This window comes from Lissotriton vulgaris, chromosome 1_1 (assembly GCF_964263255.1).
Source record: "Lissotriton vulgaris chromosome 1_1, aLisVul1.2, whole genome shotgun sequence".
Lineage (NCBI taxonomy): Eukaryota > Metazoa > Chordata > Amphibia > Caudata > Salamandridae > Lissotriton > Lissotriton vulgaris.
In genome coordinates, this window is record NC_141685.1 from 1,330,727,838 (window position 1) to 1,330,748,884 (window position 21,047).

Below are 21,047 nucleotides of genomic sequence, written 5' to 3' on the forward strand. Positions count from 1 at the left end.
AAAGGCTACTTTAGAGGAGGATACAGAGGCAATAACCAGGGAAGAGGTAGAGGTAATAACAACCGCTCCTCTTCCTCTCCCAAACAGTGACTTCCCTCTGCCTCCCCTACAGCATTCCACTCCTGTGGGGGGCAGGCTTTCACAGTTCCTACCCATCTGGAACTCCATCACAACAGATATGTGGGTAAGACAAATTATCCAACATGGCTACTGCCTAGAACTCACAGCAACTCTCCCAAACATACCACCCAGGCAGCGTCCAATGTCTGCAGAACACATAACTCTGCTTCAACAGGAAGTTCTAGCACTTATACAAAAAGATGCTATTCAAGTATTTCCGTTAGAGGAACAAGGAACAGGGGTTTACTCCCTGTACTTCCTAATTCCCAAAAAGGACGGGACATTAAGACCAATTCTCGACCTCAGGCCCCTCAACCACTACATACAATCAGATCATTTTCACATAATCACTTTACAACAAGTACTCCCATTACTACAACAGGGAGACTTTCTGTCCACACTAGACCTAAAGGACGCCTACTTTCACTTTCCAATACATCCTGCGCACAGGAAGTATTTAAGGTTTGTCATACAAGGACAACACTATCAGTTCAAAGTCCTTCTATTCGTGGTCACAACAGCACCACAAGTGTTCACAAAGTGCTTAGCAGTAGTGGCAGCACATCTCAGAAAACAAAAAATACATGTCTTCCCCTACCTCGACGACTGGCTCATAAAAGCAAAATCGTTCAACCAGTGTGCACAACACACAAAACAAACAATGCACAACTTGGGGTTTACGATAAACTACATCAAGTCGCACCTAGAGCCTTCGCACATTCATAAAGATCTAGGAGCTACTATAAACACATCTGTAGCTCTAGCGTATCCCAGTCAAGCCAGGATTCAAAGTATTCAGAACTTAGTCTCCCTTTTTCAATGCCAGCACTCTCTCCAGACCAGAGTGTTCATGAAACTAATAGGCATGATGGCGTCTTGCATCTTTATAGTTCCTCACGCAAGACTGCAAATGCGCCCACTACAAGAATGTCTAGCACAACAGTGGAATCAGGCTCAAGGTCCGCTCACAGACCTGGTGTTGGCAGACAGCCGTACATATCGCTCTCTGCAATGGTGGAACACCATAGACTTGACAAAGGGACGGCCGTTCCTGGATCCTGTTTCACAGATAGTGCTCACGACAGATGCATCCCTCACAGGATGGGGAGCCCATCTCTAGCATTATACCACACAAGGTCAGTGGAACAATCAACAGAAACAGTTCCACATCAACCATTTGGAGTTGCTAGCAGTTTTCCTAGCGCTCAAATCTTTTCAAGTACAAATCCAAACTAAGCTGTCCTAGTCCGGACAGACAATATGACAGCCATGTATTATATAGAAAAACAGGGGGGGGACACACACTCTCTGCAACTGTCCCAACTTGCACAGAACATTTGGAGATGGGCCATCCCTCAAAACATACATCTGACAGTAGAACACCTTCCAGGAATTCACAACCAGATAGCAGATCTGTTGAGTCACAAGTCACAACAGATTCACGAATGGGAGTTGCACCCACAAGTTCTTCAACCATTCTTCCAAATGTGGGGGCATCCACAAATAGACCGGTTTGCCACCCACGAGAACACAAAATGCCCATCCTTCGCCGCCAGGTTTCCACACCCACGGTCGGAGGGAAATGCAATATGGATGAACTGGTCAGGCAGATTTGCGTACGCTTTTCCGCCTCTCCCACTCATTCCACTAGTAGTACGCAAGCTCAGACAAGTCTCTCAAACTAATACTAGTGGCCCCCACATGGGCACGTCAGCCGTGGTTCACCACTCCACTAGATCTCACTGGTTCCACATAGAAATTACGGCTCACGTCATCCCTGTTAACACAGAACCATGGAGAAATAAGGCACCCAGAACCAAGCCAACTGAATTTGCGATCTGGCTCCTGTATTCCTAGAGCTTGGTTACTTAAACTTACCACCAGACTGTATGAATATAATTAAAGAAGCTAGAGGACCCACTACCAGAGCATGCTATGCTGCTAAGTGGAAACTGTTTGCAATGTACTGTAACAACAACCACATTGATCCACTGGATGTTTCCATCCAAAGTATCATTTGCTACCTTCTACACCTACAAAAGTCCAATTTGGCTTATTCTTCCATACGCCTGCATCTAGCAGCAATTGCTGCGTATGTACAAAATAGACATCTATCTCTCTTTAGAGTACCTGCAATAAAAGCCTTTATGGAAGGATTAATGCGAATAATCCCACCTAGGTTACCACCTGCTCCAGTATGGAACCTAAATGTGGTCCTTACAAGACTCATGGGACCCCCTTTTGAGCCGTTACATAAATGTGAACTGCAATTCCTAACATGGAAAACTGCTTTCCTTGTTGCCATCACCTCTCTCAGAAGAGTTAGTGAAATACAAGCATTCACAATAGAAAAATCATTTTTTCAAATGCATCCTAACAAAGTGGTTCTTAGACCCAATCCTAAATTCCTGCCAAAAGTGATTACTCCGTTTTCACCTTAACCAATTAGTTACCAGTGTTTTTTCAAAAACCAGACTGTTACAGTAAGGGCTTTACACACCTTAGATGTGAGAAGAGCTCTACTATACTACACAGACAGGACCAAATCCTTCAGAAAGACAAAACAACGATTTGTGTCTTTCTCTCCACCTCACAAAGGCAATCCCATCTCTAAAGGAGGGATTACCAGATGGATTGTAAAGTGTATTCAAATATGCTATCAAAAAGCTAAGCGTACACTAATAGTTCCTCCTAGAGCACACTCCACTCGCAAGCTAGGAGCCTCTATGACTTTCTTAGGAAATATACCACTAGAGGACATATGCAAGGCAGCGACATGGTCTACAATACACACCTTCACTAAACACTATTGTGTTGATGTGCAAGCCAACCAGCAAGCTGCAGTGGGCCAAGCTGTCCTTAAAACACTATTTCAGTATGCTGCAACAGAATCAAGTGACCACCGCTAGGGGAGACACTGCTGCACAAACGTTGCTAAGTGTAGGATCTGCAGCTCATATGCCTTGAACGGAAAATGCTACTTACCAGTATGCATCTGTTCTTGGCATGTAGAGCTGCAGAGTCCTACAAGCCCTCCCGCCTCCCCGGGACTTGTATCCGTTCCAGTACTCATCTTACTTAGATGCACACGCATGGACATCCTTTCTCTTTACTTCTACTAATGCCATCATTTCCCATCATGGCGAAAAACAATCTGAGGATGGAGTCGATGACCATGCGCAGTATTGTCCAAGGGAGGAGTCACTTATCTCGTGACTACAAAGACTTCTTCCAAGAAGACAACAACCTGCAATCATCCAAGCCGAACACCAGGTGGCGATCTATTGCTAAGTGTAGGACTCTGCAGCTCTACATGCCAAGAACAGATGCATACTGGTAAGTTGCATTTTACATATATATATATATATATATATATATATATATATATATATATATTCGCTCCAAGGTTGTCCACCATTGAGTAGCACGCGAGCAGCAGCTTTATTTATGTGTAGGTGAGGACGGGGATCCGCTTGTAGACGCCGCTCCGTAATGGATCAGCCCGACGCGTTTCGAAGCTCCATCTGCTTCTCTTCAGGGGCTTTAACGGAAGCGGTGTGCGCACCCGCTACACTTCTCCAAATACGTATAACTCACCCGCCGATGGGAGGCTCCAATGAGACTTCTGGGAAGTGTAGTGCGGAAAGCACACAATCAAGTCCTGGATGGACTCCACAAGTGGGCCCGTCCTCGATCCCATGAGGAGCTTCGAAACGCGTCGGGCAGATCCACTACGGAGCGGCGTCTACAAGCGGATCCCCGCCCTCACCTACACATAAATAAAGCTGCTGCTCGTGTGCTACTCAAGAGGTGGACAACCTGGAGCGACAATTTACACGCGGCAGTCCAGCCGCGGAGTATGCACCACCCCGTTAACGTGGGGGTCACGGCAGTGAAGTAGCAGCCGTACATGGGATCGAGGACGGGCCCACTTGTGGAGTCCATACAGGACTTGATTGTGTGCTTTCCGCACTACACTTCCCAGAAGTCTCATTGGAGCCTCCCATCGGCGGGTGAGTTATATGAAATTGGAGAAGTGTAGCGGGTGCGTACACCGCTTCCGTTAAAGCCCCTGAAGAGAAGCAGATGGAGCTTCGAAACGCGTCGGGCAGATCCACTACGGAGCGGCGTCTACAAGCGGATCCCCGCCCTCACCTACACATAAATAAAGCTGCTGCTCGTGTGCTACTCAAGAGGTGGACAACCTGGAGCGACAAAATATATATATATATTTTGAGGCATGTGAGCTGTTGATCACATGCTTTGCCTCCTGCTGCCATCTGGTTTTGGGTCCGGATATTTGCTAGTTTTCTTTGAAGAAGTCTTCTCAGTCACGCAGTAAGGTTACTCCCCCTTTCGGTGATGATGCGCATGGGCATTGACTCCATTGTTAGTTTTTTTTTCTGCCATCGGGTTCGGACGTGTATTGCTGCACTCCAAAACCGTGCCTCGGGTTCCCCTTGGTGCTCAATTCACTTACCCTCAAAAGAATTGTTATTCGATCATGTTTCCCATTCTCTGCGTATTGTTTCGGCTTCAAAAAGTCTTTCGATTGCAAACTTTGTGGAAGGCTGCCGGGCCTAGCTGCGTCGGGCCATCTTGTAGTTTGTGGAACAGACCATTTAAATTCTGTCCTGGGTTACACAGCAAGTGCCCGCGCACAGACTCGCACGAAGTGTGCAACTTAAGTCAGTCATCCTCTTCAAGAGGTTACTTTCGAGGTGGATGTATAGGTAATAATGGCAAGGCAAGAGGTAAAGGTTCCACACCCGCACATCCCCCTCAACAAACAGTGACTTGCCTTCCCTTTCCCCCCTTATCATTCCACACCCGTCTGGCTATGTCTCTCTCAATTCCTCCCCTTCTGGCATACAATAATTTCAGACCGAAGGATCCTACAAATTATCCAATCTGGTTATTGCCTGGAGCTTACCAACAATCCCCCAAACATTCCTCCATGTTTACACAATGTCTGCAGAGCATCTACACCTCCTCAAACAGGAGGTTCACACTCTTCTGCAAAAGGGGGCTATAGAGCCCTTACCATTACAATATCGGGCTTGTACTCCCTATACTTTCTCATACCCAACAAGGACAACTCTCTCAGGCCCATATTAGGCCTCAGAGAGCTAAATCCATTCATTCACTTAGATCACTTTCATATGGTCACTCTTCAACAAGTGCTCCCCCTCCTACAGCAAGGCGACTTTGTCTACTCTAGACTTAAAGGACCCATAATTCCATATTCCAATACATCCTTCTCATTGCAAATATCTCAGGTTTGTGGTAGGGGGACAACACTACCAGTTCAAAGTGCTTCCATTGGGAGTCACCACTGCTCCCAGAGTATTCACCAAATGCCTGGCAGTAGTCGCTGCTAACCTGTGAACAGAACATATTCATGTCTTCCCATACTTGGACGACTGGCTCCTCAAAGCCAGCTCTTACCCAAAGTGTCTCCCGCACACTCAAATAACACTGCAATTACTGCGCAATCTAGGGTTAATAGTGAATGTTTTGAAGTCCCATACCCAACCCTCCAGCACACAAATTTGGGAGCCACTCTCCATACTCAAAAAGCTCTAATCTGAAAGAAACACGTTAGTGATAGATTTCGTACCTTAGAATTACCCCAGGTGGCAGACTGGTTCCGGAAAGTTTTCGTCAGCAATACCCCTGCGCTTCGGTAGGTGTCGTCGTGCGGCTCAGCGCACGTCACTGGAGCTACTTGGACGCACCCACGCACACAACATCAGTTCTTTCTTTTTACACGCCAGCAAGTGCAGATCCAGAGAGAGCAGTACCCCCAGTCACTTTCTGACAGTTATTTTTGGGACTTTTGTCTCTGTTTTTCGAGTCTTTGACTCCTGGTGTATAGGGATGCCCGAATGTAGCTGGAGGCCTGGGAGTCTGCTCGGTGCCGTTTAAAGTCCTGGTCCCGTGGTAGGTCGAGGGACCAGTCGCGGAGTCGCCATCACCTTCGTTCCACGAAATCTTCGCACGGAGTCGGGTAAGATGAAACACAAGAAGTCAAAGCAGCGTTGTCGCCTACCCCTACCCTATCGTGTAACACGGCTGAGGGTGCGGCCACCCCCACTGCTCCGGCGGAGCCTAAGTAGTTGCCGATGGCCTACCAGCCCTTTCCGGGTCCATCGGCGACTCCGGCCCCATTGCACGAATTCCTGTCTGCCATGGCACAAGTCTTTGGGCTGTTTGGCCCCGTTGGCACGCCTTCAGGCCCCGTAGGTCAGACTGGGAGTCCTCGCTAGGAAGCTCCGGCCCAACGTAGTCTACGACTCCGGTCTCGACACAGAGGGACCTCCATTGATGCAAGCATGGATCCCAGCTGATGTTGGTTGGCCTTGTACGACCTCCACCGACGTCTATGCCAACGCTGTCCCTGGCTTCCACCCAGACGGTGCCAGACCGGTGTCAATTGATGCCAATTCTGACGCCGTTGGAGAATTTCTATCCCTTTCTCCATCCGCCTGCCTTTTTACACCAGTCGGCAGGTTGGGGAGGGTTCTGAGGACCCTCTCTCATCCCAGTGCGAGTTAGACCCAGACTAGGAAGAGGATTTGGAGTATGCAGGTGACTTGGATTTTACTCCAGAACCTGGCACACGCTCTCCTTCTACTGTGGCTACGGAGGAAGGTGGTACATATTCTGTGGTGGTGCGTAGAGCAGCTGAGGCTCTGCACCTCGAACTCCCTACAGTGGCTGTCTGGACTAACCTCCTGACAGAAGTACTTTGGCCGGCGTCTTCCTCTACGGAGCCGCTGCTGCCCTTTAATGACGCACATCTGATAGACTACTAGCCGCAGATTCCTTAGCGTAGAATTATCCCCAGGCTTGAGACTGGATCCAGAAATTTTTGCCCAGCATCCCTGTGCACAGAGGGGACGGCACGCGACTCCGCCCAGGCGTCGGCGTACGTGACGTCAGTGAGGTCACATAAGTTCCACCCCGGCGTGCCTACGTCAGTTTTTTGCTTTTCCGCGTGCAACGGGCCTGTTTAGGCCTTTCCCATTCGCGATTGTTCGTGTTCGTGGGAACAGTGTGCAGATGCCTTCGGGCTTTAAAACGTGCTTGTCTTGTCGATGTCTGCCATGGACCCTCACCTCATTGCATGTGGTGTTTGGGGAAAAATCACGGCTCCACTATTTGTGAGGCGTGCCAACAGTTGAAGCCGAAGTCTTGCCGGGAGCGCCGGATGAAACTTCTCTCGGCTCGCGTGTCCAGATCGGCTTCCTCACCTCGATCATCTTTTGCTGAAGGTTTTCGACACAGCCGTTGTCGTCCTCATCCTTCTCCTAAGCTGCAAGAGCGTCGTGCCCCTGTCTGTGTGTCAGAGTTTGTCCCCGAGGGCTAGTTTCTGGCCTGTTGGGGGCATGGGCTCTCCGCGGGTGATGCTGCCCCGTGTCATCCCCCTATCCACAGTTTCCCGGTGAGGAGCCGTCAAGAGCCCAGATGGAGACATATGCTGCGGATTTGCAGGCCTCGCTGGCTTCTTCTCCTCCTAGGACGTCGACGGATCCCTTGCGTTGTGCGGGGCCCTCCGCGGTGTCACTGGCACCGACTGGCTCAGTTCCAGGCTCGGAAGATGTGGCGGGCCCCTCTCGCCCCCTCATGGGTCGAGGCTGGCGGGGGACTCCTTGTCGCTCCACGGGTCCCCCTCATCCCTCCATGCAGGCGACTGCCTCGTCTGAGGTAGTCGGTGCCGTCCCTTAGCCGCCTTTGCTCCGGCCCAGCCCCGGTGCCGTCCTTTAGCCGCCTCGACTCCGGCCCAGCCCCGGTCTCCTGCGCCTGGTGGTGTGGAGGAGATCTGCCCGGCGTCGTCTTTGGCACTAGACGATGACGTCCTGCCTCAGGTTACGGAGTCTTCGGCACCGGACAGACGTCTGGTCGCGGATATGTCCTCTGACGCCCCCTCTTCCCCGGAGGCTGGGTGCCTGCTGGTGTCGTCCTTGGTGGAGCAGGCCGCCGTGTCATGGCTTTTTCCCCGACGTCATCTAAGGGTGGCGGTTTTCGCCAGAGGAGCCACAGGTCCCCCACTCCTCGGTCCCTCTTTCTCCTTTCCGGACCTGGCCCCTCCCCACCCAGATTGGCTTAGGAGACGGCCGCCTCAGTTTGCAGCCGGCACCTACGGAGGAGCTACTTTCCCCACCGTGGGGCCCCATGGAGGCGGTGCGGCCTTAGCTCGTGCTGTTTCCACGGCTGTGGGTATTTTGGGCATGGGTGATCCGGCTGCACATTTCCCAGCAAATCCTCTTCTGGAAGTTCTCCACCAGGGCTCTGGTGGGAGGGAGCTGCTCCTTCCCTTTGAGGGTTCGCTCCATTCTTCTCCGGTTACTTGGGGGCGCCCCGCCACAGGAGATCTGGTGTCCCAACACCTTTTGCACCGTCACCTTACAGCACCGCGTGACCCAGTGTGTTTTTCCCTCCACCCCTCTGCCTCAAGTCCTCTTTTGCGGACTGCCTTTCCATCCCTGCTGCCGCTTTTGTCTCCACCATTACCGGAGGCCTGCTGGCTGGACTTGTGGGTGAAATATGTTCGCTTCTACCAGTGTGGCCCTGCGGGCCCTTAACACCTTGTGTGTTGGCTAGGGTCTTGCTTCTGGGACTCTTCACTCGTCTCCTTGGAGCCTCTAGGTTGCTCCTCTTGCTCTTCCTTGCATTGGCCTTGGATGGAGGTTCTGTTGCCTTGTAGGGGCGTGGGGTGCTTTTGCCTTCCCTTGCCCTATTTTCCTCTTGAGTGTGAATGGGCGTAATCTTCTTTCTTCTCCCTCCACTCCACTTGGGGTGGGTGGTGTTCTGCCTATAGGGGTTCCCCTAGTCTCGGGGACAGGGCTCCGTGCCCTGTCTGTTGGACTAGTCCCTGGTGGGACCCTCTTCGGTCTAGGCTGGTAGGTTCCTCTCGCAGACCCGCCTTCCCCATGGGTATGGCTAGGGTATTTATTCTACATTAAGGAATCTGCAGCTAGTAGTCTCTATCAGATTTACGAGTTACTTATCTTCGGTAACGATGTATCTGGTAGAGACGATTTTAGCTGCAGATTCCTAGACTGCCTGCCATTCCTCTGTTCTGCGAGGACCTTTGAATTGGTCTTCTGCACTCGCCTCCCGGAGGGGTGGCTATGTCTTCTGTGAATGCATCCCTTTGGTGAGATGATTAGTCTTGTTTCTTGTTCCTTTCCTCCTCTTTGTCAATTTGGAGGATGGGTTTTCGAGGTAATTCTCTGCCCTTCTGCACTTGTTGTCCCGTGATTGGGGCTTGTCTTCACTCTTTCCCTTCCCTACTTCTCTCCTTTTTTGTTGCTAGGGTAATGGCCCCTTCTATCCTATGGGTTGGGACCCTCTGGCCGTGCCTGTGACCTTTGTCCAGGGGATTGTCACACTCTGTGCTGGGGTTGCTTTGGAAGCTTATCATTCCTGCTTGTCTTGGAACTGGTTCCCCTTCATTGTTCTTGGTTGGGGTTGTAGTCCTGCTACATGTTGACATGGCATTTTAAATGTGTTCCATGTCTCCAGGGGGGTGGGACTGTCTACATACTGGCAGGGTGTCTGCTCGGTTCTTTCCCTTTTTCCCTGCCTTTGGGTACTACAGTGTTGACACTGCTCCTTATGGTGGTGTTCATCACCATTCCTTTTTCCAATTTTTTTGCTCTTTCGCACAGTGTTCCCATACTCCCACAGTTTTGTCTGATGGCCCCGCCTTGTGGCGCGGAAAAGTTCTCAGAAGAAAACTGACATAGGCGCGCCGGGTGGGACTTGTGACATCATGTACGTGGACGATGCCTGGGCAGAGTCGCGTGATGCAGTCTATACCCCCCCCCCCCCCCTGTTTCCAGATCCCCCTGCCGCCGCGCAGGGATGCTGGGTAAAGATTCCCAGATCCAGTCTCACATCTGAGGATAATTCTACATTAAGGAATCTGCAGCTAGAATTGTCTCTACCAGATACATCGTTACCAAATGTAAGTAATTCGTACTGTCGGACGTTCTTTTGGGCACCTGTCCAGGCCCAACACTGGCTCCTGTAGATAAGAACGTGGCCCGATGCCATCACCCGGCCCCGGGCAACCCCATTTTACTCCCCCAACACCCTACCCCTGAGAGCTTCGTTGTCCAAGCCTCTGCGTCCCTGAGGTCATTACCTTCAGCACCTCCATACAGGGAATCCAAGAAACTGGAACAGTTTGGGAAGAAAAGTTTTACTTCCGCCTGTTCAGGGCTGCTGTCTGTGAACACTGCATGCCTCTTGGGCCGTTACTCCCATTCTGTGTAGGACACGGTTGCACAGGTGCTGCCTCAGTGTCCGGAGGACGCCCGGACGGTGTTCTCCCAAGCTATTGCTGAGGGGAGAGACGCAGCCAAGTAAAAAATTCGTTGTGGTCTTGACACTTCTGACTTGCTGGGCAGGGCGATTTCCACGACAGTGGCGCTGTGCCGTCACGCCTGGCTGAGAACTGGCTTTTCCGGGGATGTCCCGAACACGTGGTTGTTACTCCCACTACTTCCTGGTTCCAAAGAAAGACAAGGGCCTGCGTCCTAGCTTAGACCTTTGGAACGTCAATCTCTTCCTCTGGAAGGAGAAGTTAAAGATGCTCACAGCTCAGATCTTGTCTGCCCTAGACCCGCAAGACTGGTTGGTAGCGTTAGACTTGCAGGATGCTAATTTTCATATTCCTGTCCTGCCGGCCCACCACAGTTACCTGAGGTTCACAGTAGGCCACAGGCTCCCTTTGACCTTACCAGCGCCCCTCGGGTGTTCACAAAAGAGATGCCAGTGGTTGCATCTCATCTGCGGTGATCGGGGGTTTTAGTCTTCCCCCTATGTCGACGACTGGCTGTTGAAGACTGGCTCGCACCAGGCAATCGTCTCCCACCTCCAGACTACGGCCGACCTCCTGCATTGGCTGGGGTTCTCCTCAACCTTCCGAAGTCTCACCTGATTCCCTCTCAGAGGCTCCTCTTTATCGGAGCGGTTCTGGACACGGCTCATTTTCGGGTTTATCCTCCTGAGCAGCGAGTCCGCGACATTTGGATTATGATTCCGATCTTTCGGCCCTTGTCCTGGGTTTTGGTAAGGATGACCTTGAGGCTGCTGGTCCTCATGGCCTCCTGCATCCTGCTAAACAATCATGCCAGATGGCATATGCAGGCTCTGCATTGTGACCTGAAGTTCCAGTGGGCTCAACATCAAAGGGGACATGTCAGAGCATGTCCAGATCACGGAGAGCACTGCACAGCAGTTGCAGTGGTGGCTCACGAACCAACATTAGGTCAGCGGCAGATCCAGCTCCCTTCCCCAACCGGAGCACACAGTGGTGATGGATGCGTTCCTTCTGGGATGGGGCGGACATATGTGAGAGGCGGAGATCAGAGGTCTCTGGTCTCCAGCGGAGTCCAGGCTCATATCAATCTGTTGGAGCTCTGGGCGATCCTACTTGATCTGAAGGCATTCCATCCCTCTGTCAAGGGTAGGGTAGTGCAGGTGTTCAGACAACACCACTGCCATGTGGTATTGCAACAAGCAAGGTGGGGTGGGGTTTGGACCCTATATCAGGAGGCTCTGCGTCTCTGGACCTGACTGGAACATCAAAGCATTTCCTTGACGGTTCAACACTTGGCCGATTCTTTGAACGCGAAGGCGAATGAACTCAGCCGCAGGTGCATGATGGATCATGAATGGCGTCTTCACTCAGAGGTGGTGTAAGGTTCCTTTAGGTAATGGGGAGAGCCTTGGTTAGAACTATTCACCACCGAAGAGAACGCGCAATGTCCTCTCTTCTTCACGTTGGAATTTCCAAGACTGCACTCGCTCAGCAACGCTTTTCATCACGAGTGGAGCTGCGGTCTGTTGTGCACTTTTCCGCCTATACCACTTCTACCCAGAGTGCTGAAGATAAAGCGCGGCCTGGCCCAAGTCATTCTTGTGGCCCGGACTGGACTCTAAGAGTTTGGTATCTAGAGTTGCTCCGTATGAGCATGAATCCCCTGATCAGACTGCCTCTTCGGAAGGATCTTCTGTTGCAGCAGCAGGAGACGGTCCTCCACCCGAACCTGTCCAGCCTCCACCTACATGCGTGGAAATTGATCGGCAACAGTTGATTCCTTTTTGACTTGCCTCCTGAAGTCTGATATCGTCTGGCCGCCAGGCGTCCCTCCACTAAATCAGTATACGCCTGCAGGTGGAACAAATGTGTGGCATGGTGCACAGCAAAGGATGTGGATCCCCTTACTGCCCCTCTTTCAGAAGTCCTTTTGTTCCTCCTTTCTCTGGCCAGCAGGGCTCTGCTCTGGGCATTATTAAGGGCTACCTTTCTGCAATTTCTGCCTTCCTCAGGCTCCCTGATCAGCCCTCACTTTTCAAATCCCCTGTTGTAATAGACTTCTCAAAGGCATTACCCACCTTTTTCCTCCTATTCCGTTTGTGATGCTGCAGTGGGACTTGAATCTGGTTCCTACTTATTTTATGTGTGCTCCTTTTGAGCTGCTTCACAACTGTCCTTCGTTTATTGACCTCAAAGACTGCTTTCCTGGTGGCCATCTCCTCCGCTAGGCGCGTGAGTTAGCTCCAGGCTCTTTCCTGTAAGCTTCCTATTCTGTCGGTTCATCCGGATAAGGTTGTGCCTTGCCCTCCCTTCTTGCTAAAGGCTCACTGCCTTCCATATTGGGCAAACTATCACCTTGTCCACTTTTTTTCTGCATCTGCACCCTTCCATAGAGGAAGAGAGCCTCCACTGTCTGGACCCAAAATGTGCACTCTCATTTTACCTGAATCGCACACAACCGTTCCTGGTGGATGACCAGCTCTTTGTTGGCTACGTAGGTGCCAAGAAAGGCCGGGCAGTACATAAGAGGACTATTTCCCGCTGGGTCGTCTTGTGTATTAAGGCCTGTTTTTCTCTGGCTAAAAGGGAACCTCCAGTGGGGTTGCGTGCCCATTCTACCAGGGCGGCAGCAACTACTACTGCATTGTGACGTGCTATCCCCCTGCAAGACATATGTCAGGCAGTCACGTGAGCCTTGCTGCACACTTTTACTAAGCATTATTGCCTTGACAATCTGATAGACTACTAGCTGCAGATCCTTAACGTAGAATTATCCCCAGGCGTAAGATTGGATTCGGAAATTTTTCTTTGCCACAGCATCTCTGCGCACCGGGGGCGGTACTTCGTGACTCAGCCCTGACTTCTGCGGACGTGACGTCAGCAAGGTCACATAAGCCCCACCCTGGCGTGCCAACGTCAGGTTTTTCTATTTTCTGCGTGCCACGCTGATCTGAATCGTGTCCCTGGCCTGTTTTCAGGCCTTCTTTTCATGCTTCGCGTTGAGCAGTGTGCAAATGCCTTTGGGCTTTAAGAAGTGTACTTGTGCAGGTCAGATGTAGTCGATGGACTCTCACCCCATCTTTGTGGTGTTTGGGCGAGCACCATGACTCTACGGACTGCGACGCTTGTCAGCACCTCAAACCGAAGTCCCGGCGGGAGCGACGGATGAAATTGCTGTCTGCCTGCTTATCCAGGTCGGTTTCGTCCCAGCATCTGTCTCGTCCCAGCATCCGTCTCGTCCCAGCATCCGTCCCTTACCTCAGAAGCCAGGTACTGTGGATTCAGACTGCAGCATCACCCTTCACCACAACCCCAAATGCGTAGCCATCCAGCTGGTAGGTCCTGTAGCTTGTCTCCGAGGACTTGTCCTTGTTCGGCGAAGGGCGTGGGTTCTCTCGGAGCATGTGCACCCGCCAGTCGCCACCCTACCTCCAGTTTCCTGGCATCGGAGCGACTAGGGCCCAAATGAAAGCCTACGCGGCGGCTCTGCAGGCTCCTTTGGCCCCCACTCCTCTACCTGAGACGTCCGCAGAGCCCTTGCCTTGCGCTGGGCCTTCTGCTGAGTTGCCGGCTGCTTAGGCCCCGGTGCCGACAAGTTTGGCTTCAGGTTGTGGTGTGGTGTCGTCGAGGTGCAGCCTTACGGGGTTCCCCTCTTCCACCCACGGCGTCCCTGCCTCGCCGCAAATCCCTTCGGGGCTCCCTGTGGCATCGCAGGAGATTGCCAGGACTCTGGGCTCGTCCCAGAGTCCCCGCTCGTTCCTCTAGGCCGACGGCACCCTTGTCAGAGGCCAGGCCAATGCCTTTCTGGCTGCTTTACTCCCCGGCCCTGGCGGTGCCACGGGTGGAAGCTGGGGCCTGGGGCGTCTTTCTGAGCCCCTCTCTGTCCTCTATGTAGGTGGCTGCCTCGTGTGAGGTAGAGCCGGCGCTTTTTCGGTGCTGTTCACTAGCTGACCCGGCTCTGCCCCATTCTCCTAGGGAGCACTTGGTGGTGGAGGTCGACTCGGCGCCCCCAATGGCCACTCTGGCGCCGATAAACATTGTGCCGGCGCTTGTGGCGGACTCCACAGCACCGTGCCAGTATCTGGTCCTTGACTTGTCTCCAGAGGTTCCTTCCTCCCCGAAGGTTTGTCATCTCCTGGTCTCCTTCTCTGGAGACTGGATGCTGTGTCGTTTCTTTTTCACTGGCGTCCTCCAGGGAGGGCTTCTGTGACCCTCTTTTCCGCAGCTCGTTGTTAGATGCTCCGCCGGCTTCTCCGCCTTCCCCGGAGCCCCCTCAGGCCCCCTATTCCGCGGATCCTCTGCTCTTCAGGGGCTGGCCGTTTATTCCTTCAGCTGGACTTTTGGACGGACTTCTTACTTTACAGCCACCACCCACGGAGGAATAGCTTTCTCCCCCACAAGTCCCTACGGAGGAGGGTGTCTCCTTTGTTTGGGCCATTTCCACAGCCGCTGGCATTTTGCAGATGGGTGACCCCGTCCCCCATACCATACGGATCATCTGTTGGAAGCTCTCCACCAGGGCTCTTGTGTACGGGAGCAGCTTCTTCCATTCGAAGATTCGCTCCACAATTCTCTTCTGGGGGCGTCCTGCCACGGATGACCCGGTGCCTCGGCCACTCCTACACTGCCACCACCCTGCTCCGCACGATCCAGTCTGCCTTTCGTTCCACCCTTCTACCCAGGGCCCTCTTCTGCAGGCTGCTTTTCCTTCCTTGGCTTCTGTTATTTCCTCTGTTGCTGGAAGCCCGGTGGTTGGATACATGGGGGGCGTAACCTCTTCACTTCCTCCAGTGCTGTTTTGCGAGTGCTCAACACGCTTTGTGTGCTAGCCAGGGCTACCTTCAGCCTATGGGATTCTGTGGAGTCTCTTCTGTCTCGCGTCTCCCACGAAGGTGCCCTTGCTGATCTATGGCACCATGTTATGTTATGTTATTGGTTTTTATACCGCGCACAGCTGCCCCAGCAAAGGGGCGTCCTGGCGCCAAGAAAGGTAAACACAACATCACAAAGCGCATGCAGTACAGTCGGGAAAATTAATTAAAAAGAAAAGTTTTAATAGCACGTCTGAAAAGCAGTAAATCCTCCATAGCTCGGATTTCACTGGGTAGAGAGTTCCACAGTTTGGCCGCCACTACCCGGAAGGAGCGGCCACCCATCCTGCTCAGCAAAAAACGTGGAACAGACAGATTCTGACCCATCGATCTCAAGGATCGAGAAGGAACATATGGGGTCAGTAAATTCGTCAGAATCGGTGGAGCTATACCTTTCAAAATTTTAAAAGCTAGGCAAAGCACCTTAAACTCGATCCGACGAGCAACAGGCAGCCAGTGGAGCGATTGCAATGCTCTAGATGTCGAGCAACGACGGGGCAATCCCAGTACCGCTCTTGCGGCCGTGTTCTGCACACGTTGCAGCCGCATGAGTTCTGCCTTGTTCGCACCTGCAAGTAAGACACTGGCATAGTCTATCCTGGATAGGATCGAAGCCTGGACTACAAGCTGTCTAGTAGGGGCATCAAAAAATTTGAGCACCGGCCTGATGCCCCTGAGTATGCCAAAACAGGAGGCAGCCACCCTCTTAGTTTGGCAGATGAAGCTCAATGTGGGGTCCAGCCATACCCCGAGGTTTTTTATCTCTATGGCAGGAGAAGGTATCGTTCCTAGCTCAGGGGGCCACCAGTTGTCGTTCCACCATCCAGGTTGCTTTCCCACCACCATCACCTCAGTCTTCTTAGTGTTCAATTGGAGACAATTTAGGTTCATCCAATTGGCCACCGCACGTAGCCCCTCACAGAAGTTGCGGGCGTCCACAGCTGAGTCCCCACTTAGTGTGACCGCCAGCTGCGTGTCATCCGCATAGGACACCATTGTCAGGCCCCAGCGTTTGACTACCGCAGCCAGCGGACTCACGTATAGGTTAAAAAGAGTGGGGCTCAAAGATGAGCCCTGTGGGACTCCCAAGGTGAGCGGGTGGGAGGTGGACATGTGTTGGATGGTCTGGAGTTGGCTGCATTTATTCTCCATGCGGCCTTGGATGTTGCTGATGCTCTCGGCCGCGCTGTGGCCAGCCCTGTGGCTAGCCCTGTGGCTGTCCGTCGCCATGCTTGGCTGCGGGATGGTGTTTTTCCTGAGAATATTCGTGATGGGGTTCTTTTGTTTAAAACCCACTCTGACTCAGCCATTCAACCTTTCCTTGCGGGTTTCCTTCCTCCTCCGTAAGCTTGGCTTGTTGATCCTCTGGGGATTGATGGGAGGCGTTATCCCACCTTTTTCCTGGAATCTGGTGTTTTGAATAACCCATCGGTGTGTTCTGTGTGGTTTGGTGTGCCTTCGGGTCCCTGGATTGACCCGCTCTCCTGTTGGCTGCAGGTACAGCCTCCCCTGGTAATTGTGTATTTTTTGGCTGATTGATAAGCCGTCTGTGGTTCTAACCGCAGGTCCTTATGTTCTTGTCCTCTGATGCAGGATTTTTTCCCTAAGAGTGGTTCCCATCGTTTCTTTGGGACGTGTCTTACCCTAAGTGGGGTACTTGTAGCTATTGTATAGCTCTGTCCTACACTGGGAGGGTGTGGACTCCCCTTTGTGGGGTCCTCGCCTTTCCTGGTGTTGCTGTGTACCGCTTGTGCGGTTTCTTTGATCTTTGTCTGGGCGTAGCTTGAGCTGCTCCAGGTTCTGTCATTTCAGTATCCGCTGCATCGCTGGACCAGCTTTGGCATGCCGTCTGCGGCATTGTGCTGTGGTGTTTCCGGCATTTTGGCCTGGTCCTCGGTCTGGTGTTCCAGGGGGGGACAGGATTTCTTGGTATTTGCCTGTGTTCTGGTTGACTGCTTTAGTCCGTTCTACGTATTTCTCCTCTCCTCTCCTGGCTGGTTCCACCTCTTTCGTGGGTCGGATTATGTCGAACGGTCTCCCTTTAGGGGTGGTTCTGGATTTCTCTGGCCTTTGCCTTCGCCTTGTGGTCGGATTGGTCTGGGCGCTCGGCTTCATGGTGTCTTCCAGCTGCCGGCTACGCACGCCTGCTCTTTTTGATCCACGGCCGGGGGCTTGGCGTGGGCCCTTGTGCTCCTGCCTCTTGTTCTGCTGGAGACTTGTGAGACTAAGTCTTCTCACGCCTGCCTTTATTGACCGTGGGGCCGTTTCTGCCTTGTCTGCTGACTCAAAGCTGTGGCCGGTTCAGCTGTCCCCTTCACTGTGTGTGTGTTTTCCTATGGAGAGCTTTGGCTCTATTTCTACTTCTTCTCCTTGGAGATTTGGGGTGATTCTTTTCTTCCTCTGTACTCCTCTGCCGTGGTCTGTCCCTTTGGGGCTTTCTGGTGGATGTCCCTGGTACCTTGGCTGAGCTTGGGGTGCCCTGGCCTCCCTTCGCCTCGTCCTTTCTTCCTTCTGCTTGGTGGGGGCTAAGCCGCCCTTCTTGTCCCCATTGCACATCCCCTTTTGGGGGGCTGTTTCTTTCTACTAGGAGGCTCTCTCGCAGGCCCTCCTCCCATCTGGGTATGGCTAGGGTATCTATTCTACGTTGAGGAATCTGAGGCTAGTAGTCTATCAGATGTACGACTTGCTTACCTTGCATAACAATATATCTGGTAGAGCAGATTCTACCCACAGATTCCTTCACGACCCACCCTTCCTCCCCGTCCTGCGAGGACCTCGCCTGCCTCCGGGTGGTTTTGTCTTCTGAGAGTGCCCTCTTTCACTTTCTCCCTAGTGGGATGCATTCTTCCTTTCTGGTGAGTTCATGGGTACTTCTGCGTCCCTGTACCCAGGTCTTCCAGTGTGAGGCCTACTCATGCTATTCTCCCTTTTCATTGCTTGATATTTCTGACTCCTCTGCAGTACTCTGGGTTGGGGTCTCTTGGCTGTGCCTCGCCCCCTAGCTCTTTACAGGGGATGCGCCTCTCCTTCTGGTGTTGCCTTGGGGTAAATTGTCATTTACATTTCTGGCCTTGTTGTCCTTCACTGTTTCTAGACTGTGGTTGCAGCCCTCTTCATCTGATGTGACATTTTTCACATGCTTTTCTGCCCCCAGGGAGAATGTATTTACTTGCAGGGTTGCTTCGCAGTAGCTGTGCTCTGCTCTTCCCTTGTATGACTTTCGGTGCCACAGTGCCTGGCACTCCCGAATGGTGCTGTTCCTCACCATTTGGTCTTGACTTTCTTTTTATCTGTTTTTTTTTTTTGCACACATATTCTCAGTTTTTGTTTGTGATGGCTCTGCGTTGTGGCACGCAAAAGTTCTCTGAAGAAAACTGATGTTGGTGCGCCAGGGTGGGGCTTATATGACCTGCGGACTATGTCAGGGCGGAGTCACGTGGTATCACAGAGATGCTGTTGCAAAGAAAATTTTCTGTATCCAGTCTTACGCCTGGGGATAATTCTTTGTTAAGGAATCTGCGCCTAGAATGTCTACCTGATACAGCATTACCGAAGGTAAGTAACTCGTACGTCAAGTCTGGAGAGACTGCTTCTTTGGCCGTTCTGTTTTCTGTGAATTTCTAGTGTGATCGGTTCGTAGACCCACCACTGAGGTTGGTATTGCTGGGGTATCTATTCTAAGGTAAGGAATCAATCACTAACCTGTTTCTTTCACCTGAACAAGTTACTTACCTTTGGTAACAATATACCTGTAAGAAACATTAGTTAGTGATCGATTCCTTACCACCCCACCCATCCTCCCCGTTCTGCGAACTGATTTCTTGAGTTGAGGGCATCCCTTTCAGGGCCCTAGTTTCAATTCACCAGTGGTCTGTATCTTGCATGGCTCTGCGTTCCTGGTGTGGAAAGTAGTGTACAGAACTGATTTCCAGCACTGGCACGTCCAAGTAGTTCCAACGACTTAATCTCAGCGACAACGATGTATGCAGTGCCGCATGACTACGCCTACCGGCGTGCATGGGTACTGCTGACCAACTTTCCGGATCCAGTCTGACTCCTGGGGGTAATTCTAAGGTAAGGAATCAATCACTAACTAATGTTTCTTACAGATATATTGTTACCGAAGGTAAGTAGCTCGTTAGCCTGTCCCAATGCAGCCAGAATCTGCAATATTCTTTCAGACAGACCAGTCACTACCAACTCGTGTATGCATGCAGCTACTGGGAGCGTCTTGCATCATGATTGTTCCCCATGAAAGACTTCTATTGCGTCCCCTTCAAGAATTCTTAGCCTTGTCAGATCTAGTGTTGGCAAACGGCTGCACTCCTTGCTCTCTGCGGTGGTGGAATCCACAAAACGTATCCAAAGAGCGGCCTGTCATTGACCCAGTTCCACAGACCGTGCTAACAGCAGACTCATCGCTCACTGGTGGGGAGCTCATCCCCAACCAGAGTTCAAGGTTTGTGGAGGCAAAAACAACTTTATATAAATCATTTAGAGCTGCTAGCAGTATTTCTAGTGCTCATAGTCTTCCAGACTCACCTTGCAGGCAAAGCGGTCCTAGAAGGTCTTTACAGCGCAGCTTCCCCTTTTTGCCGACGGCTGCTGAGGACTGCTGCCCTGCCTTGGCCCTTTGGTAAAGATTGGTATTGCGAGACAATAGACGGGCCTCCGTTAGAGTATGAAGATCCTTAGTTAAGTATACGGTGGGTCGCTCCCACAATTTTGTTTTGTTTTTGGGGTTTCTATTCGGCTACTGCAATAGCAGAAGCCAAGGGGTGAGTATGTTTGTACTGTTTTTAACTGATTTTATCCCCTTGTGGTTTGTGAGCAGTCCAGAGAAATAACGATGCCTGGTCTTGAGTAAGTTCCGACGTCTTTGCTGTTTAGGTTGTTCTAGGGACTCCCGGCTAGAGGATTCTTGTTCGATTCCTCCAGTTGGAACTCCTACTTATGAGCTCTATTCGAAACATGGTATTGGTCCCATTACCTTTAACGAGACATGGGTCCGATACACCAAAAAGGATGGTGTTCTGCAGTGGCCACAAAATGGTAGTTTTTACCCCGCTATATTAGATAACTAAGAAACAATACTGTTCAAGAGAAAAGCCCGGCCGGCAGTGTTTGACTCTTTCCGCCTTTGGCGTAAGGAAGCCAAAAAGAAAGAAATGAAACAAGCAAAGCAAAATAAAGTGCAAAGTATGACAATTCTACAGGCTGCCAGACAGTTTAAAGATAATGAGATTGTTCAGGCATTGGAAGTCTCAGATAGACATCATTGTATGCAATAGATAGGTGTTATCCAGTACTACCAACTTCTCCTCCTGATAAAAGTAGGGATTTAGAGGAAGATCCCTTCATGCCTCATTTGAGTTTACCTCCACCCTATGCACAAGGTGCTAATGCTCCTCCATTACAGCCTGCTCAGCCCGTTATTGTGCAACAACCTGCTCAGCTTCCTGCCCAACCAGTTGCTGCTCCTACACCTGTTCCGATTCCTCCGAATATGCCTCTTCGTGTATTCCTGCATCCAACCCCTTTGCCACCTATTCCTTTTTTGCCTGCTTCTTCTGTACCCCTTTCTCCGGTACCTACAGCTTCTCTTTTGTCTATTGACTCCCCCTCTACAGCATTAGACATTTCGTCTCCAGTTCGTATGCCTGGTTCCCCTACAGTGTGTAAAAGGATTACAGACACTGTTACTGGTTTCTTGTCTCCTC